The sequence below is a fragment of the Chanos chanos genome, chromosome 11 (genome assembly GCF_902362185.1).
Source record: "Chanos chanos chromosome 11, fChaCha1.1, whole genome shotgun sequence".
Classification (NCBI taxonomy): domain Eukaryota; kingdom Metazoa; phylum Chordata; class Actinopteri; order Gonorynchiformes; family Chanidae; genus Chanos; species Chanos chanos.
The window spans coordinates 3,988,452-4,004,398 of record NC_044505.1 but is presented as its reverse complement, the minus strand read 5'-3'; positions in this window follow the sequence as shown (position 1 = coordinate 4,004,398).

Below are 15,947 nucleotides of genomic sequence, written 5' to 3'. Positions count from 1 at the left end.
TTGGCTGCCTTTTTGCTGTGACTGCGCACGCTGCGCTGGACTGCAGCAGCTTGAAATGTGTTACAAAAAAAGGAACATGCGGGCATCGATCCTGCTATCTCTCGCATGCTAAGTGAGCGCGCTACCGTTTGAGCCAATTCCCCTCACCTGCCGTGTTCCTCGGCAGAAACTTGCCAACACGCACGAAAGACGCAAAAGTCTGCTTCACTTGACTTAGGTCCGCAGGCTGTGGTGGTGCCGGAAGGAGTCAAAAGTAATTTCCCTGACCGGGAATCGAACCAGGGCCACGGCAGTGAGAGCGCCGAATCCTAACCACTACCACTTTCTCAAAGTTCCTTTGAAGCTTCTGTGGTCTGTAGACAGCTGGACTGTGGCTCTGTGGTAAAGTTCAGTGGCTCCTCTGGGTCTGGTCCAGGGGACAGTGATGAGTGTCTGACTGCTGTTCCAGTTCACAGCTGTCACTCATCTGCTCTGATGAGTATTATGTAACAGCATGGATTTGTGGTAGTGTGAGGGTGTAATTGCTGGACCAGTGCAGTGGGGGAGCCAGTGCACATACACCCTTTAGGAATAGAAGATCATCTAAATAAAGGGTGCCAAAGGGTGCCTTCTTTGTCTTCATCTGGTGTAGGGGTAAGGTGGATGGCGTGCAGTTTTGTCTGTTGTCTTTGTGCTGCTGTAGTTCTTTCATTTGGATTGACAAGTTTTTGTGACTGTCTTTGTTGTTTGTTTGGTTTGGTTGTGTGGATTCTTGTCTCTTCCTTGTTAAGTCCCAGGCAGGGCGGCTGACCTGTGCTGAGACTCTGCACACCCTCCACTTCTCCCCAGGCGGCTCAGCCAGTGGCAAGGGCTAAAATGCATGTGCTGAATTATACCTTCCAGTAGCAACATTGATTTTACTTTGATGTTTGTCTACTTTTAATAGTTTTTACACCAAAATAAACACTTTTGTTTGTTTTTGTTTGCTTTAAGTGTGGTCTCAAACCCTGGTAAGTAGACAGCTACCCTGGATGTCCCTATTTGATGTTGGTTACAATAAAATTGTAATTGACTGACATCCTCCCACTGACTCCTCTGTGGTGCTTTACATCCGATTGGTCAAAAAGAATCTTGTTTCAATTACATGACTGGAGGTCTGGTCATTTGAACTGGCCTGTAATCTCCACAAGAACAGAGGCAGTCTCTTTTATTGTCAGACCAATCAAAATGCCTTTGGACACTTGGTATAAACTACTTCAGATTCAATATTCAGTCAAAAAAGTTGGTAAATAAATTCTTGAGTTTAGAGGTTGAGCATGTCTTCTTAATGCTTTAATTCAGGTCACAGGTCCCTCAGACTGGTGGGTTCTGGGAGTGAGTGTGCAGGGCGTCTGGAGGTTTTCCACAAAGGCTCATGGGGAACAGGGTGTGATGACTCCTGGGATATGAAGGATGCCCAGGTGGTGTGCAGACAGCTCCAGTGGGGAGAGGCCCTCAGCGGACCGGTTCCAGCCTGGTTTGGTCCTGGAACTGGACCCATTTGGCTGGATAAGGTGGACTGCCTGGGGAACGAGACGTCCCTGTGGAGCTGTCCGTCAGAGGGATGGGGCCGATATGACTGTGGACACAAGGAGGACGTGGGAGTGCTGTGTTCAGGTATTCAGCTCAAATGTATCATCAATATCACACACTCAAGCTGTACAAATGAGGTAATGGGTTTTATTGTAAACATTGCTGATTCTGGGTTATGACAGGAAAATGGGTGAAATTTTCCCAAAATTCTTTTTCCCCTTTATTCCATTTTTGCCTGCATGAGTGAAAGACTTTTTAAATCTTGTTTTTGCCCTCAGAGTTTAAAGAGATCAGACTGACTGAAGACAGACTAACAGGTGGTTTCAAGTCAATATTCAGACGTCTCTTTGCTTTTATCTGGTTCAGAGGAGATGCTGACACTGGACTCTCCAGAGAGCTATGATGTCATCACTTCAGGACAGAACCCAGACTAGGGCTGCGTCCAAAACCGCATACTAACGTACTAAATAGTACGTCAAAACAGTACGCCACCATTAGTAGTCTGTCCAAATGCATAGTATGCATAGAGTTGTATGTGAATAGCACCCGGATGACATACTACTTCCGTTGGAAAAACGAAGTATGCGAGCACTGGACACTTTTCAATCCCATAAGGCTATATGGAAAAAAGGGGCGTTTCTGATGCGGTGTTTAAATGTACTGCTGTGTCTGTTTACAGGTAGTCGTCATTAAACCGCGATTATAAAGCTCACGCGCAAAATGTGGCGCATTTTGATTACCTCATTAGTGCGTCCAAATTCTAACATACTTTCTTGTCTAAAATCTTTTAGTACGTACTCCGCACTACGTACTTCAATGCAAGTTTAGTGTGCAGTATGTAGTATGCGGTTTTGGACGCAGCTAGTGTGATGGGTGTGTCTCTGTTTTTAGATTGATAATGTTTTCTTAATTCAAACGCATGCACTTTGGAATTACATTGCTGTTCAGTGTCTGCTGTGAATGGAGGGGAATTTGTTTGTGTATTTTGATGCAGAGGAAAATGTGACAGAGGCTCCACCAGAGCACTATGATGATGTAATCATTGTAAGGAGGAAGTTTGGAAGTGTGATGGGTGATTTCTCTAGATGTTCATATTAAATGCTACATTTCCATATCACACTATGTTTCCAATGCAGATAATATTTAAAATGATCTTTCTTGTTTAGAACTGACTGGAACAAAGGTCTCACTGGAGTTCTATGATGTCATCACGTCAGGGCAGGATCCGGGCAGTTTGATTGGTGGGTTATGACCTGTATGATACTGTCACTCTCTCTTCTGTCAGTCATACTGAATCCAGTGATCACATGACCACACTGAGAGCCTCTTTCATTCAGCAACAGACAAATCACTGTAATGTTAGGAATAGCAGAACTGGAGTGATACAAGATGTTTAACAGTTTTCTCATTCATTTTATTTTTTTTACTTTATGTTTAAATGTTAGAAAATGTCCTTCGTAACAAAAATGCAACCCAGAAAAGAAACCATAAACCATGTTCACCTTGTTTTTGATGTAAGTTTGGGGTGTTAGTAATGACTGTTCTTGATTATTGTTTCAGAGACAGCTGTGAAAGACCCACCAGAGGATTATGATGATGTGGACACTACTCAAGGCAGTTTAGCAGGTGAGTTTCGGAGAAATGTTTTTTTTAACTCTCACTACATGCTGTGTGTATAGAGAAACTATACACTCACTGTCCATTTTATTTGAAACACTTACCTTTGGTCTACACTCACTGGTCACTTTATGAGGTAAATCTATCTTAAAGCTACATTATACAGGTGTACAGTTATAGACTAGAGCCTGTGATTATAGGTTTACAATTAGACTGTAGTCTGCTGGGTTAAGAGTGGTCCACCACCCAAAAGTATCCAGTGGTCCTGTGCTCTGAACCTGACTATTGATGAAGGACTATAGGATGGTTAACACAAATTGTGCATGGCAGCAGATGGGTCTTAATTTCTCTCTGTAAGAGTGTTTCTAATGAAGTGGCCAGTGAATGTATGACAGAGAGTGAGACAGTCTGTGAGGTGTGAGACGTGTGTTTGAGTGGATGGACTGGATGAGTCTGATGATGTGGAGAGTGTGGATGAGGACAAAGAAAAGCTGTTAGGTCAGTGAGTGTGTCCTGACATTTTTGTCACTTTCACAATTACAAACCACCTTATTAAGAAGGGACTTTCCCACCTTCCATTCCCATCTAATGACAAACACAACATCTACTGTGTTAAGTGCTCTATCATCAGCACTGAAGCAAGTTACGAGTAACAAATGAAAAACCTTAATTTTCTCCTGCTCCATTAGAGATGGAATATGATGATGTGGAAGGAGAGACTTTCTAAGGAAGATGGAGAAATTTGTGAAATTTGTGAAATAAATATCCAGTAATAATTGATGGCCTTTGTATTCCAGCCTTTGTTCTGATTGCACATTTAAAACCATTTATGTGTTTGTCTTCATACAGTAATTTTGTCCCAAATCACATCAAATATTAACTCAGGGAAATGCAGCCATGGTGGACACAAAACCAAGAAAATGTCATGCTTTTTCTGAGCAAATCCTAATGTATCAACTTTTACTGAAAGTGCTTTTGTCATTGATTCTGAAATATAGATTTTTTACTTCAATAGTTTCTTTTTATTGTTTACTCATTTAAGATTAGGAGGCATTTATTTGAGACCTGTTTACAGATTTTATTTTGTTTGTGTTTATTGTTCTGTCTTACCTGACTGTCACAATATCCCCTGTATTATTGTTCTATTTTTTTAACATTGTACAAGTCTTCAAAAGATGACAATGATCCACGAAACAGTTATCAGTATAAATGCATATTAAGTTTATTCACAAAGTTCTGTAAAGAGTTTTAATACAGATTTCCTGTCAGATAGTTTCAGTTCCTTTGTGCTGGGAAACCTATGACAGAACTCAAAGAATTTAAAGCTGTTCGAATTTTCACTCAAACATCCCAGTCCATTTTCTTAGACACTATATGACCAGTTCTTATCTCATCTTCCACATGATTTTAGTTATTCCAGACTAAAGTGTCTAAGTTACTTTATCTGTGATGTAACTCAATTAAAAAATATACAATATTTCAGCAGGTAAAATCATTTCCAAAATATCTAAGTGCTTCTGTGTGTGCATAACACACACACACACATATTCTGAGAACACTTGCTCTTTCCTACCCCTAGAGGGTGAAAACGACTTGGCATCATTGGTAAATTTGTCAAACCAAGACTAACAATTTTATGTTAGTCTTATTAATTTTGACAATCTCTCCTGTTTTATGTCCCTTGAATTATGTGGTTTATTCTTGCTTTTTTATTGTGTGGTCTGTTTACTACCATTTTATTTATTTTATTACTTCTTCTTCTTATCATTATTATTGCTATTTTCTTTCTGCTGATATGTAAAAGCACTTTGAGCTACATTCTTTGTATGAAAAGTGCTATACAAATGAAGTAGAACTATTATTATGATAAACACTGAATTGTCATTATTCAAAATTCCCAATAAAATGCAGAACTGAGTTTCTAAATTTGAACAGGCTGGTGAAAGTGAATTGTCACTATAATACATCTTTTAGAAAGCAGAAGATAGAGACTGAAGTCCATGAATCCAGTTCACTGATTTATTTACACACTAAACTTTAAATGACCTGCTCAGCAGAGTTTGAAGTAAATTGGAACATCGCCAGGAGTTTAATAAGGTGGGGATCTCGTTTCATTTTTTTAATAGAATTATGTTTCTTTTTCCAACAGGATTAGTTCTGTTAAATACATCTAAACTGTATTGAGCAAGGAGAAAGAGTGGGTGATATCCTACTGCACTGGTTCTCAATCCTGCTCTGCACCTTTTCCATCTCTCCCTGCTCCACCTACCTCACTGAACTCATCAGTTGCACTTTTGATTGGCTGAGCACACCTGATTTAATCAAGAGCATGTTAATCACAATAATCAGGTGTGCTCAGCCAATCAAAAGTGCCACTGATGAGTTCGGTGAGGTAGGTAGAGCAGGGAAAGATGGAAAAGGTGCAGAGCAGGGGTCCCCCAGGAGCAGGATTGAGAACCAGTGTCTACTGCACAACAATGCAGTAAACTGACTATGTAACTCTATCGCCCTCTAGTGGGAAAACAACTATTTAAGTCACCACAGTTCTTGGCAACAGTTGTCTGTTTGGCTAACTGAAGTATGTCCATTGGGATGGTGAATTTACAGGTAAATTACACATACTAAAGTCTCCAGACTAATAGGATTAAATCCATTGTAATTTGTGTCTGAAAGCATCAGAGAAATGATCAATTCTCCAAAAATAAAAGAAGATAAATTTGGAGGGCAATGATGAAAAATGAATAAATGTTTTAACCATCCTACACCTGTTGTTTAAAAAGATGAATGTTTTTAACATCATTTCTTAGACTGTTAAAAACAGTTTTCTTTTTAACAGTTATAGTATGAATGTTTAGATGAGAACTCCATCCAGACAGAATATTTCCTCACATTTAAAACATATTACAACAGTGGCCCTGTATGTTCTCGCTCATGGTTTTGGCTCCATTCAAATTTTATTTCTGTCTTGGAAAAGATGACAAACATTCTCTGATTTAAGAACTACACTGGATGAAGGCAGTGATTGAAATGTGACACTGATTTCTGTGTTTTCTGATAACTGGTATGAAGGGGAAAATTTCTTCAAAGAGAAGTTAAGGCCCAGACTAAAGCCTGTGGCCCTCAACCTGTAATACTCTCTCTAACAGACTGTTAATGTTTGGTCTAAAAGTCCCCAAAAGAAACCAGAAATGTGTGTGTGTGTGTGTGTGTGTGTGTGTGTATGTGTGTGTGTGTGTGTGTGTGTGTGTGTGTGTGTGTGTGAGATTCAGTTCTGATCAGTTGGTGCGACCCACTACCCTGTGCACTAATGCCCTCTAGTGGTGAGAAATATTACTACCCAAAATACAGAACATGGTACAATAACATATCAAAATAAGACACCTACAGTGAGTGTTTGTTTGCAATAAGTTCACTTTGTCTGGGTTACTGGGGGGCTGAGGAAACCAAGTAATTTCCCCTCATTCACTGAAAGCTCCCAGTGTCCGATTGGCAACAGTGTTCAGGACCATGGACAGCACCAATCTGTCAAACCTGCACTGACAGCTGAAGACAGAGAGTGAGAGCCTTGGTCAGCTCCACATTCACTCACAGCAGCAGAACCTGGCTGTAGTGGGGAGGTGGAGCTGTGTCTTATCTTTACTGGACTCCACCTCAGGGTGTAGCTCTGCAGCAGGAAGGTTGTATTTGCTTTTCTTTCCTTTCTACACCTGAGCTCCATCCAAACGATTATGACAAGACTATTGTAAGAGGAATTAAATTATGATGTCTTCATTTTGTTTTATTTTCTTGAGATCCCTCTTTTACATTCACTCCCTCAGTCATTCTCTGTGTCAGGTAGATGAAGACTTGCTGTGAAGTCTGAATCAGTGCAAACAGGTTTATTCTGGGTTACCATGGTTACTCAGTACCTGCTACTGCTGTTACATGGTGTTACATACTGATACATGGTGTTACAACCACTTTTCTGTAAGACAGGATGACAGGATTTCAACACTGGACTTACAGAGCGCATACTACCAGGTTCTCCTTCATGAAGAGAGTAGGGACCTAACATCATTCATCACTCATGAAGGACTGTTTAGCTTTAAAATGGTTCCCTTTGGACTGGCATCAGGACCAAGCTGCATGTAACACATGATGTCTTTCATGCTGAATGGAGTAGCCGGAGCTCACTGTTACCTAGATGATGTCATAGTTGTAGGTGACTCACGTGAGGTCCACGATCGCAACCTTGCAGCTGTGCTGCAGGCCATCAAGCTGAACATGGTAAAATGCACACTCAGACAAACAGAACGGAAATTCCTGGGGCACATGGTTACCTCATATGAGATAAAGCCGGATCCATCGCATGTGGAAGCAGTTCTGCACACGCCCCCACCCAAAGATGTTTCCAGTCTCTGCTCCTTTTTGGTGGCTCACCTCATGGTCTGCAAAGTTCATTCCAAACTGTGCATCAGTGGTAGAGCCCATGCGCAGCCTACTACGGGGGTCAGCTGCATTTGATTGGACAGATGACACACAGAGGAACTTTGATGCAGTGAAACAGCTCATAGTCAGTAGCCCTGCTCTGACTGTGTTTGATCCAGAACAGCCTATGATAGTCACTACGGATGCATCGGACTGTGGGGTCGGTGCTGTGCTCACCCAAATACACAAAGATGGATCTGAGAGAACAGTGGCATTTGCATCATGTACCCCGTCATCATCTGAGTGTAAAGACTCTACAGAGGAGAAAGAGGCACTGGCTTGTGTATGGGCGACTGAAAAATGGAGGACCTGTCTATGGGGGTGGGGGTTCACATCATGGATCACAGCCCCCTGACCACATTGCTCTCCTCACAGGGTCTCGACAGAGCTGGCATGGGAGTGGCACGGTGGTCAGCACGGTGGCTGTCTTTTAACTATGACGTTGAGTACAAGCCTGGTTCAGACAATGTGATGGTCGACTGTCTCTCTAGGCTGCCGTTACCTGTGATGGATCACCCTGAGGAGGACATCGAGGTGATAGCACTTATCACAGGCCTAACAGCTGTCTCCTCTGAGGACTTCAAGGCTGCCTGTCAGGCATGCCCAGTGCAGGCTTAACACTGTGATCTGATAGCCACTTGGTGGCCCAGAACAGGCAAGAGTGTGGATCCATCACTGTCACCATACTATAAAGTACAGACTGAACTGTCTATTGTATAGGGATTTGCCATGAGAGGGCATTATAGACTATTTGCTCCTGAGAGTATACAGCCTCAACTGATACAGCTCACTCATGATACACATCAAGCCATAGTGCAAACCAATCAGAGACTCCGGGACCTTTATTGGTGGCTGGGCATGGACAAGCAAGTTGAAGCGGCGATCAAGGCCTGTTACACCTGTCAGCAGCATGACAAAACTTGCAGTCACACACACCGTGTCTCTTACATCTGTCCCACTCCCTACTGCTGCATGGGAAAAAGGAGCTATAGATTTAATGGGACTGTGTGAGAAAGCTGTCCCAGGTTGCTGGTCTGCCATCACTCTCATTGATTATTACAGTAAGTGGCCAGAGGTGGCGCCCACCTCCCACGTTGCTTCAGTAGTGGTGTTTCAGTTTCTCTCATCAGTCTTCAGCAGAGAAGGGAATCCCAAAGAACTGGTCTCAGACAATGACAGTCAACTTATCTCACAAGAAATGGAGATGTTTCTTAAGGACGGGGCAAGTCACACACAAGAGATCTTCCTTATGTTTTGCACAGGCCAGTGGAGAAATGGAGAGGTTTAATAGGAGTCTGAAAGACAGCCTGCAGACAGCACAAACTGAGGGAAAGGAGTGGGTGATGTTCATCACAGACTTTCTCCAGGTGCACAGATCAACCAAGAACGCAACCACTCAATGCACTCCCTCTGAACTGTTACACGGCAGGCAAACGCACAGCAGACTTCATATGGCAGGACTACACAAACGGCAGAAGCCACCTCAGATGGTCCAGACAGCACACACAGTGAGAGACAAACAAAGGAAGATGAAGGACTACACTGATAAGAAAAGTAATGCTCAACCAGTACATTTCCAGCGTGGCTCCTGGGTCAGAGTTAAGAGGCCTGGTACAGTGCACAAGGAGCAGTCAAAATATTCCCAACCCCTACAGGTGTTGGAGCGACGTGGACCTCACCTCACACATATAGACTATCTCATGACCGCACATGGAACGCATCACACATGGCTCCAGCGTAACCCCAGGAGAAGAAACGTGATCCTAATGGACACCTTGGTCTTCATGTGGGAGGTCAAATGGATAGACAGGGAGACACAAGGGTTCCCCCAGATCAGCCTCCTCAAAGAGAGGTCAGGATCAGACAACCACCAGTATGGACTAAGGAATATGTAATGTAGAAAAATAAAGAGAAAGGTATTGGTATAGACTGAACATAATATTCTACAGGGACAGTTCAAATAATGTTCTAGACATTTCTAGTCAAATTATTTTGAAGAAAAGTTCCGTTTGAGTATTTTGAGACTACTTGAGTGATTCTTTGAGTTGACATTATATTTTAGTACTTTGAGACTACGTAAATGATTCTTTGAGTTGACACTATATCAGCACAAATTTGGTAAAGGCAAACTGTTGATTGTTGTTTTGCAGACAAAGACCTTTTAGGTATCCCTTTATCTCTTGGTATGTATGTTACTTAAGAAGAGGGGATGTGTTGTGTTCGTGTTAGACTGTCAGACAGAAATGGACACTAGGGGGTGAATAAAGGATGGGAAGGATAGAGAGGGAACAGGAAGGAGGTGAGAGAGGTGTATGCATGTGGAAAAGAAGGGTACGGCCAAAAATAAAGAGGCTGAATCTAAAAGCACGGTATCGGGGATTATTGCAGCATTAGAATTGTTTATTTACATGTTTATTAATTTGCTATTTATTTTCCCTTTCCTTACAGGGGCAGCCGTGGCCTAATGGTTAGAGAGAGACGCTTGTGACCAGAGGGTTCAGTCCCAGGGACCGGCAGGACAAATGTGGGCAGGGGGAGTGGATGAACAGCGCTTTCCCCTTCCACAGCATTCACGGCTGAAGGCTCTTAACCCCCAACTGCCCCCCGGGCGCATGCATGTTCCCGACTGCTTCTGCTCACTATAGGATGGGTTAAATTCACTACTCGCTGCTCACAGTGTGTGTGTGCGATCACAGAGATTATAAATTCTAGTGTTTGTACTGTATTTTGTGTATTTTGAGACTAGTGAATTTGTTCTAATGTTATACTGCATGGGTTTATAAAGGTTTATAATGACAATAAACGAACTTCAACTAATTAGCTAATTTACTGTGGAGCGCTTTGTAATTACGTATTTACAGTTGTATTCCACTCCAAATGAGAAGTGAATCTGAATAAGCACAAGTTAGAGAAAATCTGAAATGTCACCTAAATATCTCAACAAAGAATGACTGAATAAACAATTAAAACCATGACAACAAATATGTTGTGCCCTTGCATTAACATTTAATAAAATATCATAAATATGACACAACAAAAATAATAATAAAGATCTAAACTTGCTAATTAACATTTAGGTACTGGCTTTCCCCCGTCAATGCCAGCGAAACAAATTTCAGCATAAGCGAGAAACTGAAAAAAACGAGAAAATGAAGTACAACAAAGCTACTCTTAAGGATTTAAACAACCTTCCCTGTTAAAAGTACCCTCAATGTTCAGTATGTTTTCATTTTACTTATAATCCACGTTGCCTCCCTCAGGTCATTTTTTACTGCTTTGGGTCGTCCTGTTTACTGCCGTGATTGTAAATGTTTCTCCACCTCATTTTCCTTCTCTAGTCTGCAAATTTTCACAAATAAAAACTATATCCATTAGGCCCACACAGTAAAATGCAGTTTTTGGGTTGGACCAGGGCAGTCAGACATGCGTCGTTATGGTGATTACCAAAGTAATAGCCGGTTCCTCCCTGAACAGTTTGAACAGAAATGGTCTGTCTGTGCCCTCGTTATATACAGAGAGAAATAAGGAACTTCCCTTGTCCACCATCTGATATAGTGTAATAATATACAGCCTAATATATTTCAGAAGTCTCCATTGGGTTTTCTTTTTCAGCTTTAATTCACATTATTAACATGTGGAAAATGTGACAGGGCTCACAACCAAAGTCAAAATGAACAAGAAATGGAATTTCTTCTTCTTCTTCTTTCACTTCTTCTTCTTCTTCTTCTTCTTCTTCTTCTTCTACTTCAAAATCAGCAAATCAGTTTAAACACCATCGGCCCATCATCCATGTGTATTCCACGTTGATTAAGTTAAATGAACTGGGTAAAGAATCTGACGCGGTGACATAAACACTGTCTTGGACTGTCCTGGCATTTCTGAGTCTCAGTGCTTCCACTCTGTACTGTTGTTGTGACGGAAATGAGGCACTGAGTTAGTAAACTCTACTTTAAATTTGAATCTATAATGAGATTTGTCTTGACCTTGTGATTGCAGACTTATACCTCCAGTGACGTCTTCCTGCTGTAAGGGTTAGTATAGAGACTATGTTCTACTATGTTCTAGTGGCTGATGTGTTTACTGCAAATTCTTTGAGCTACAACAGCTCTCCTAGTCATTCTGTTTTTCCTTCCAGTTGTAGGAAACTGTCTTACACTATTGTTATGGTTTTATCATGTCTACTATGTCCAGTTCTTACACCTCAGACCTTTGGCCTAATTCATTAATGGAACTCCTGGTTCACTTGCTGCGTTCCAACAGTATACCTTATCCCCACCACAAAAACAGACTATTACAGATGTAGGTTTTATACGTTTGTAACTATACTCTACACAATATTGTGATCTCTTTTGTGTAAAATTCACAGTCATAAACACACACACACACACACACACACACACACACACACTAGTACACATTGAACACAAAATTCTGGAGACAATCCATTGACTTCCATAACAACAAAAGCAGAGAATAACAACCGAACCTAACCTTGACCCCAATCCTAATCCCCCCAAAAACCTTCACATTTTTAGTTTTATAAATAAAAACTATGCCTTATATATATACATATATATATATGTGTGTGTGTGTGTGTGTGTATATATATAAACACTAATGAAATTCATTTAACCTGTAGGGACTACGATTTTGATCCCAGTCTGACGTGATGTCCTCAATAAAGTAATGTGCTATCAGTAAAATGTCCTTCTAATTAACAAAAATAAATAAACACACACATGCACATGTGGGCATGCATGCACACACACGCAAACACACACACACACACACTAGTGCAGATCTTTAGCTGTAGATCAAACACTCCTCATAACTGTAAGGTCGTCCAGCTTCCCTCAGCACAGCAGTGTTCCAGTGTCAGTGTGAGTTCACTCTTTTATCCTTTATCGCCTCCTCTGTGTTTTTCAAATCATTTTGTCTCCCTCTGGGCTTCAGATGCATCTCTTTATTTTCTTTATATTCATTATATCACATTCAGGTGTCAGGATCGAAGTACTGTTTTTGTGGTATTCTCAAAATTATGAACAAAGTAAAGGACTTGTTATATCATTTTTAAAAATATTGCAGGCAAAATATTGCACTCTCAAAAATTTCTAAGGAAGCCCACAATATACACAAATATGTACAAATACACGAAAAAGCATGCACTAGTACACAAAGTGAAAAAGTGCTGAAAAATGACCTGCTGTCAATGCCTCATTTTTTCATTTATTTAGCACTTCTTATATTTTACCACTAGAGGGGGCTGAATGATTTACACTGAGCTAAGCAGAAACGCGCGTGATACAACGTGGTATCTTAACAGAACTTGTGACATCATTATCCATATTTTTTAGTTTTTCCGATGTGAAAATCCTCCAGGAAACTCTTCGCTTATCTCTCACCCCGTTGACACTATGATTAACTGGATCATCGCGGCCAGTGGGTTTGGTCAGTCACAGGACGTGTGTGTATGAACGGTTATGACGTCTGTCAGTAAGAAGTAAAGATTTTTTTTTTAATTATTGAACCAAATGACCATACAGATAGATATTAACACGTAGTACAAAGGAGAAGAACAGGGGTATTTATCTTAACAAAGAAAATAAAGTACAGTGGTATCACAGGAAGGATAGACCATATTTGTTGAAGATTTGTACTGTTTTAACAGCCTTTCAGTTTTTACATTTTTCAATTGTACTGAAATAAATGCTTAAATCAGAACTAAAGAAGTTAACTGAGGGTTTGCTTTCTGACCATTTTGCCTTATGAATGAAACACCTTCCCAATAAAATAAAGAGATTAATAATAAGTGACTTCATTGTTATTGTCATTACAGAAATATAAAAGAATGTCCCTTTTTTGAGGTTAACATTCAGGATTGTCTTTGACCATAAAAGATCCTGTAACCTACTACAAAATTCTTTGACATAATGACAGTTCCAATATAACTGTTCTGTTACACTTAGGATTTAAAAAGTCCATTCCTTCTCACTGTAATGTAGCAGTAGAATCTAGAGTGGAAAAAGAAAGGAGGTTTCTATAGTTTCTGTAAAGGTTAATCATACCAAGTGGAATGGCTTCAGTTATGGTTTGTGTGAGAGAGACATTATACGTGGTTAAAAAGTCTCCATAGCTGTATAATTCACCCATGTCATTAATAAATTGTCTAACAAAGATTATAACCTGGCTGAACAGGAGAAAATTGATTTTCTTTTGTATGTTACATTCCTGTTGTTCCACATTCTACATGTATGTGGAGAGAAATTATGTTTGTACACGAGATTCCAAATTTTAGACAATTGTCTATGAAAACTGGAGGGTTTTACTGGGATTTTCCAACATCAAAAGAGCATTTTCACTAAAACTCTAAACCACCAACTTCTTGAAAAACATATCCATTTAACTTTGTAAACTTTATTTGAGGAGTTAACGTCTAAAGCATTCATACCCCCCCTCTTTTTCTGACCACAGCATAACATTTCTTTTCTTAAATAATGAGGTCTATTCCTCCAGATAAACCTAAATAACATGGCATCAACCTGTCTGACTACAATGTGTAGATACATCTAAGGTAAGGCAAGTGTAGACTAACTCTTCTGTTTTATATAATAATATGCAGCCACCCAAGGGCAGATCTCTTAAAAGACACATATCAAAATTTGCCCCTAACTTTTTTTAACAATGGGTAGAAAATTGAAATCAGACCTTTTCTTCTGATCTTTACAAATCTTAATTCCAGGTGACAGTGACTGTCTCTTTAACAGGTATATCATATTGTGACATCATGTGACCTGAGAGGTAATAATTCACATTTCTTAATGTTTAAATGTAGTCCAGATACATACAGTAATACATTCTGTGTTTTTCTTTTTTTTTATAATTTCATACTGGTCCCTTAAAAAGAGAATTGTGTCATCGGCAAACTGTGAACATTTAATTTCTTTATTCCTAATCTGAATACCTTTAAACAGATGTGTATTAATGTGAACAGCCGTGTGTGACAGGCAAGAATAAAAATGGAGAAATTGGGCATCCTTGTTTAATTCCACGATTTATGTCAAATCTCTGTGATGTCCCTTGACCCAGTCTAATAGAACTGTGCCAGTTATGAAAAAGAGCTTTGGCAGCTTTCTGAAAATATTCAGCAAAATTAAAAAAAGTTTAATGTCTCCACATAAAAGTGCACTGGACAATATCAAAGGTTTTGTAAAAATCCACCAATAATATGTAACTATTTTCTAAAATAAAGTGATTATAGTCACATGGGTCCAGTGCTGGTCTAATGTTGTCGTGTATATGACTGCTCCTCATAAGGCCTGATTGTGAGGGGTCAATGATCTGATCAAGACCTGACTTCAGTCGCTCTGCAAATACAGAGGCAAAGAGCTTTCCATCACAGTTCATCAATGTGACTGGTCTCTGATTATCTATTACCATGTGATCCTTATTTGGTTTTGGTGTTAGTGTAATAAGACCCTGTGTCATAGAAGCTGGAAGTGTTCCCAGCTCTGTTGTCTCTTTAAGGAGTAAAGACTCATCATGACAGGGAGGTGTGCACCTGTCATTGTCATTGACAGAAGTGAATTTCTCAGTCAAACGCTGGTTTAATAACTTCTGTTACAAGATGAAAGTTTCAATTGTATGTCTTTTTTCCCTCTTTTATGGCAAATATCCCTACAAATTCAACAAATTCAGTCAATTCAGTCAAACTTTATTTATTTTTCACTGCATCTCAAACAGGAATGTTTTCAGTGCAGAATTACATATTGTTGAGTTCACATTGTTCAGATTAAACACAAAGCAACATTCTTCAGTTGTACTGGGTAGTATATAAGGGCACACATACACTTCCTAAAACACAATGCTCTCTGCAAATATGCTGTCAACACTGACTCTTCAGACACGTCCTCACTTTCATGTAATGTTGGCACTTACTTTTCTAACCACTAGATGGTGCTGTAGGATTAATTACACTGTGTAAAGCAGCGAGGGAAACGACCCTAAGAGACATCTCCTGAGTAACATATGGGTAGGACTTGAACACCATATTTTAAACTCTGACACAGAATATGTAACTAGTCTTGGACTTGTTTTTACATGTTGAATAATTATTATCTCTTCATATTTTTCAGAGTTACTCCAATTGAGAAAAAAAATCAAAACTTTCTAATACAGAAGTTTGAGATATGAAGCCAAGGCAGTAATTGGGTTTGATTAGGAGTTTTCTTTGTAACACACACACACACACACACACACGCACACACACTATTCTGCAGCTGATACAGTTGCAATCTATTCAGTTGTGAACCTCC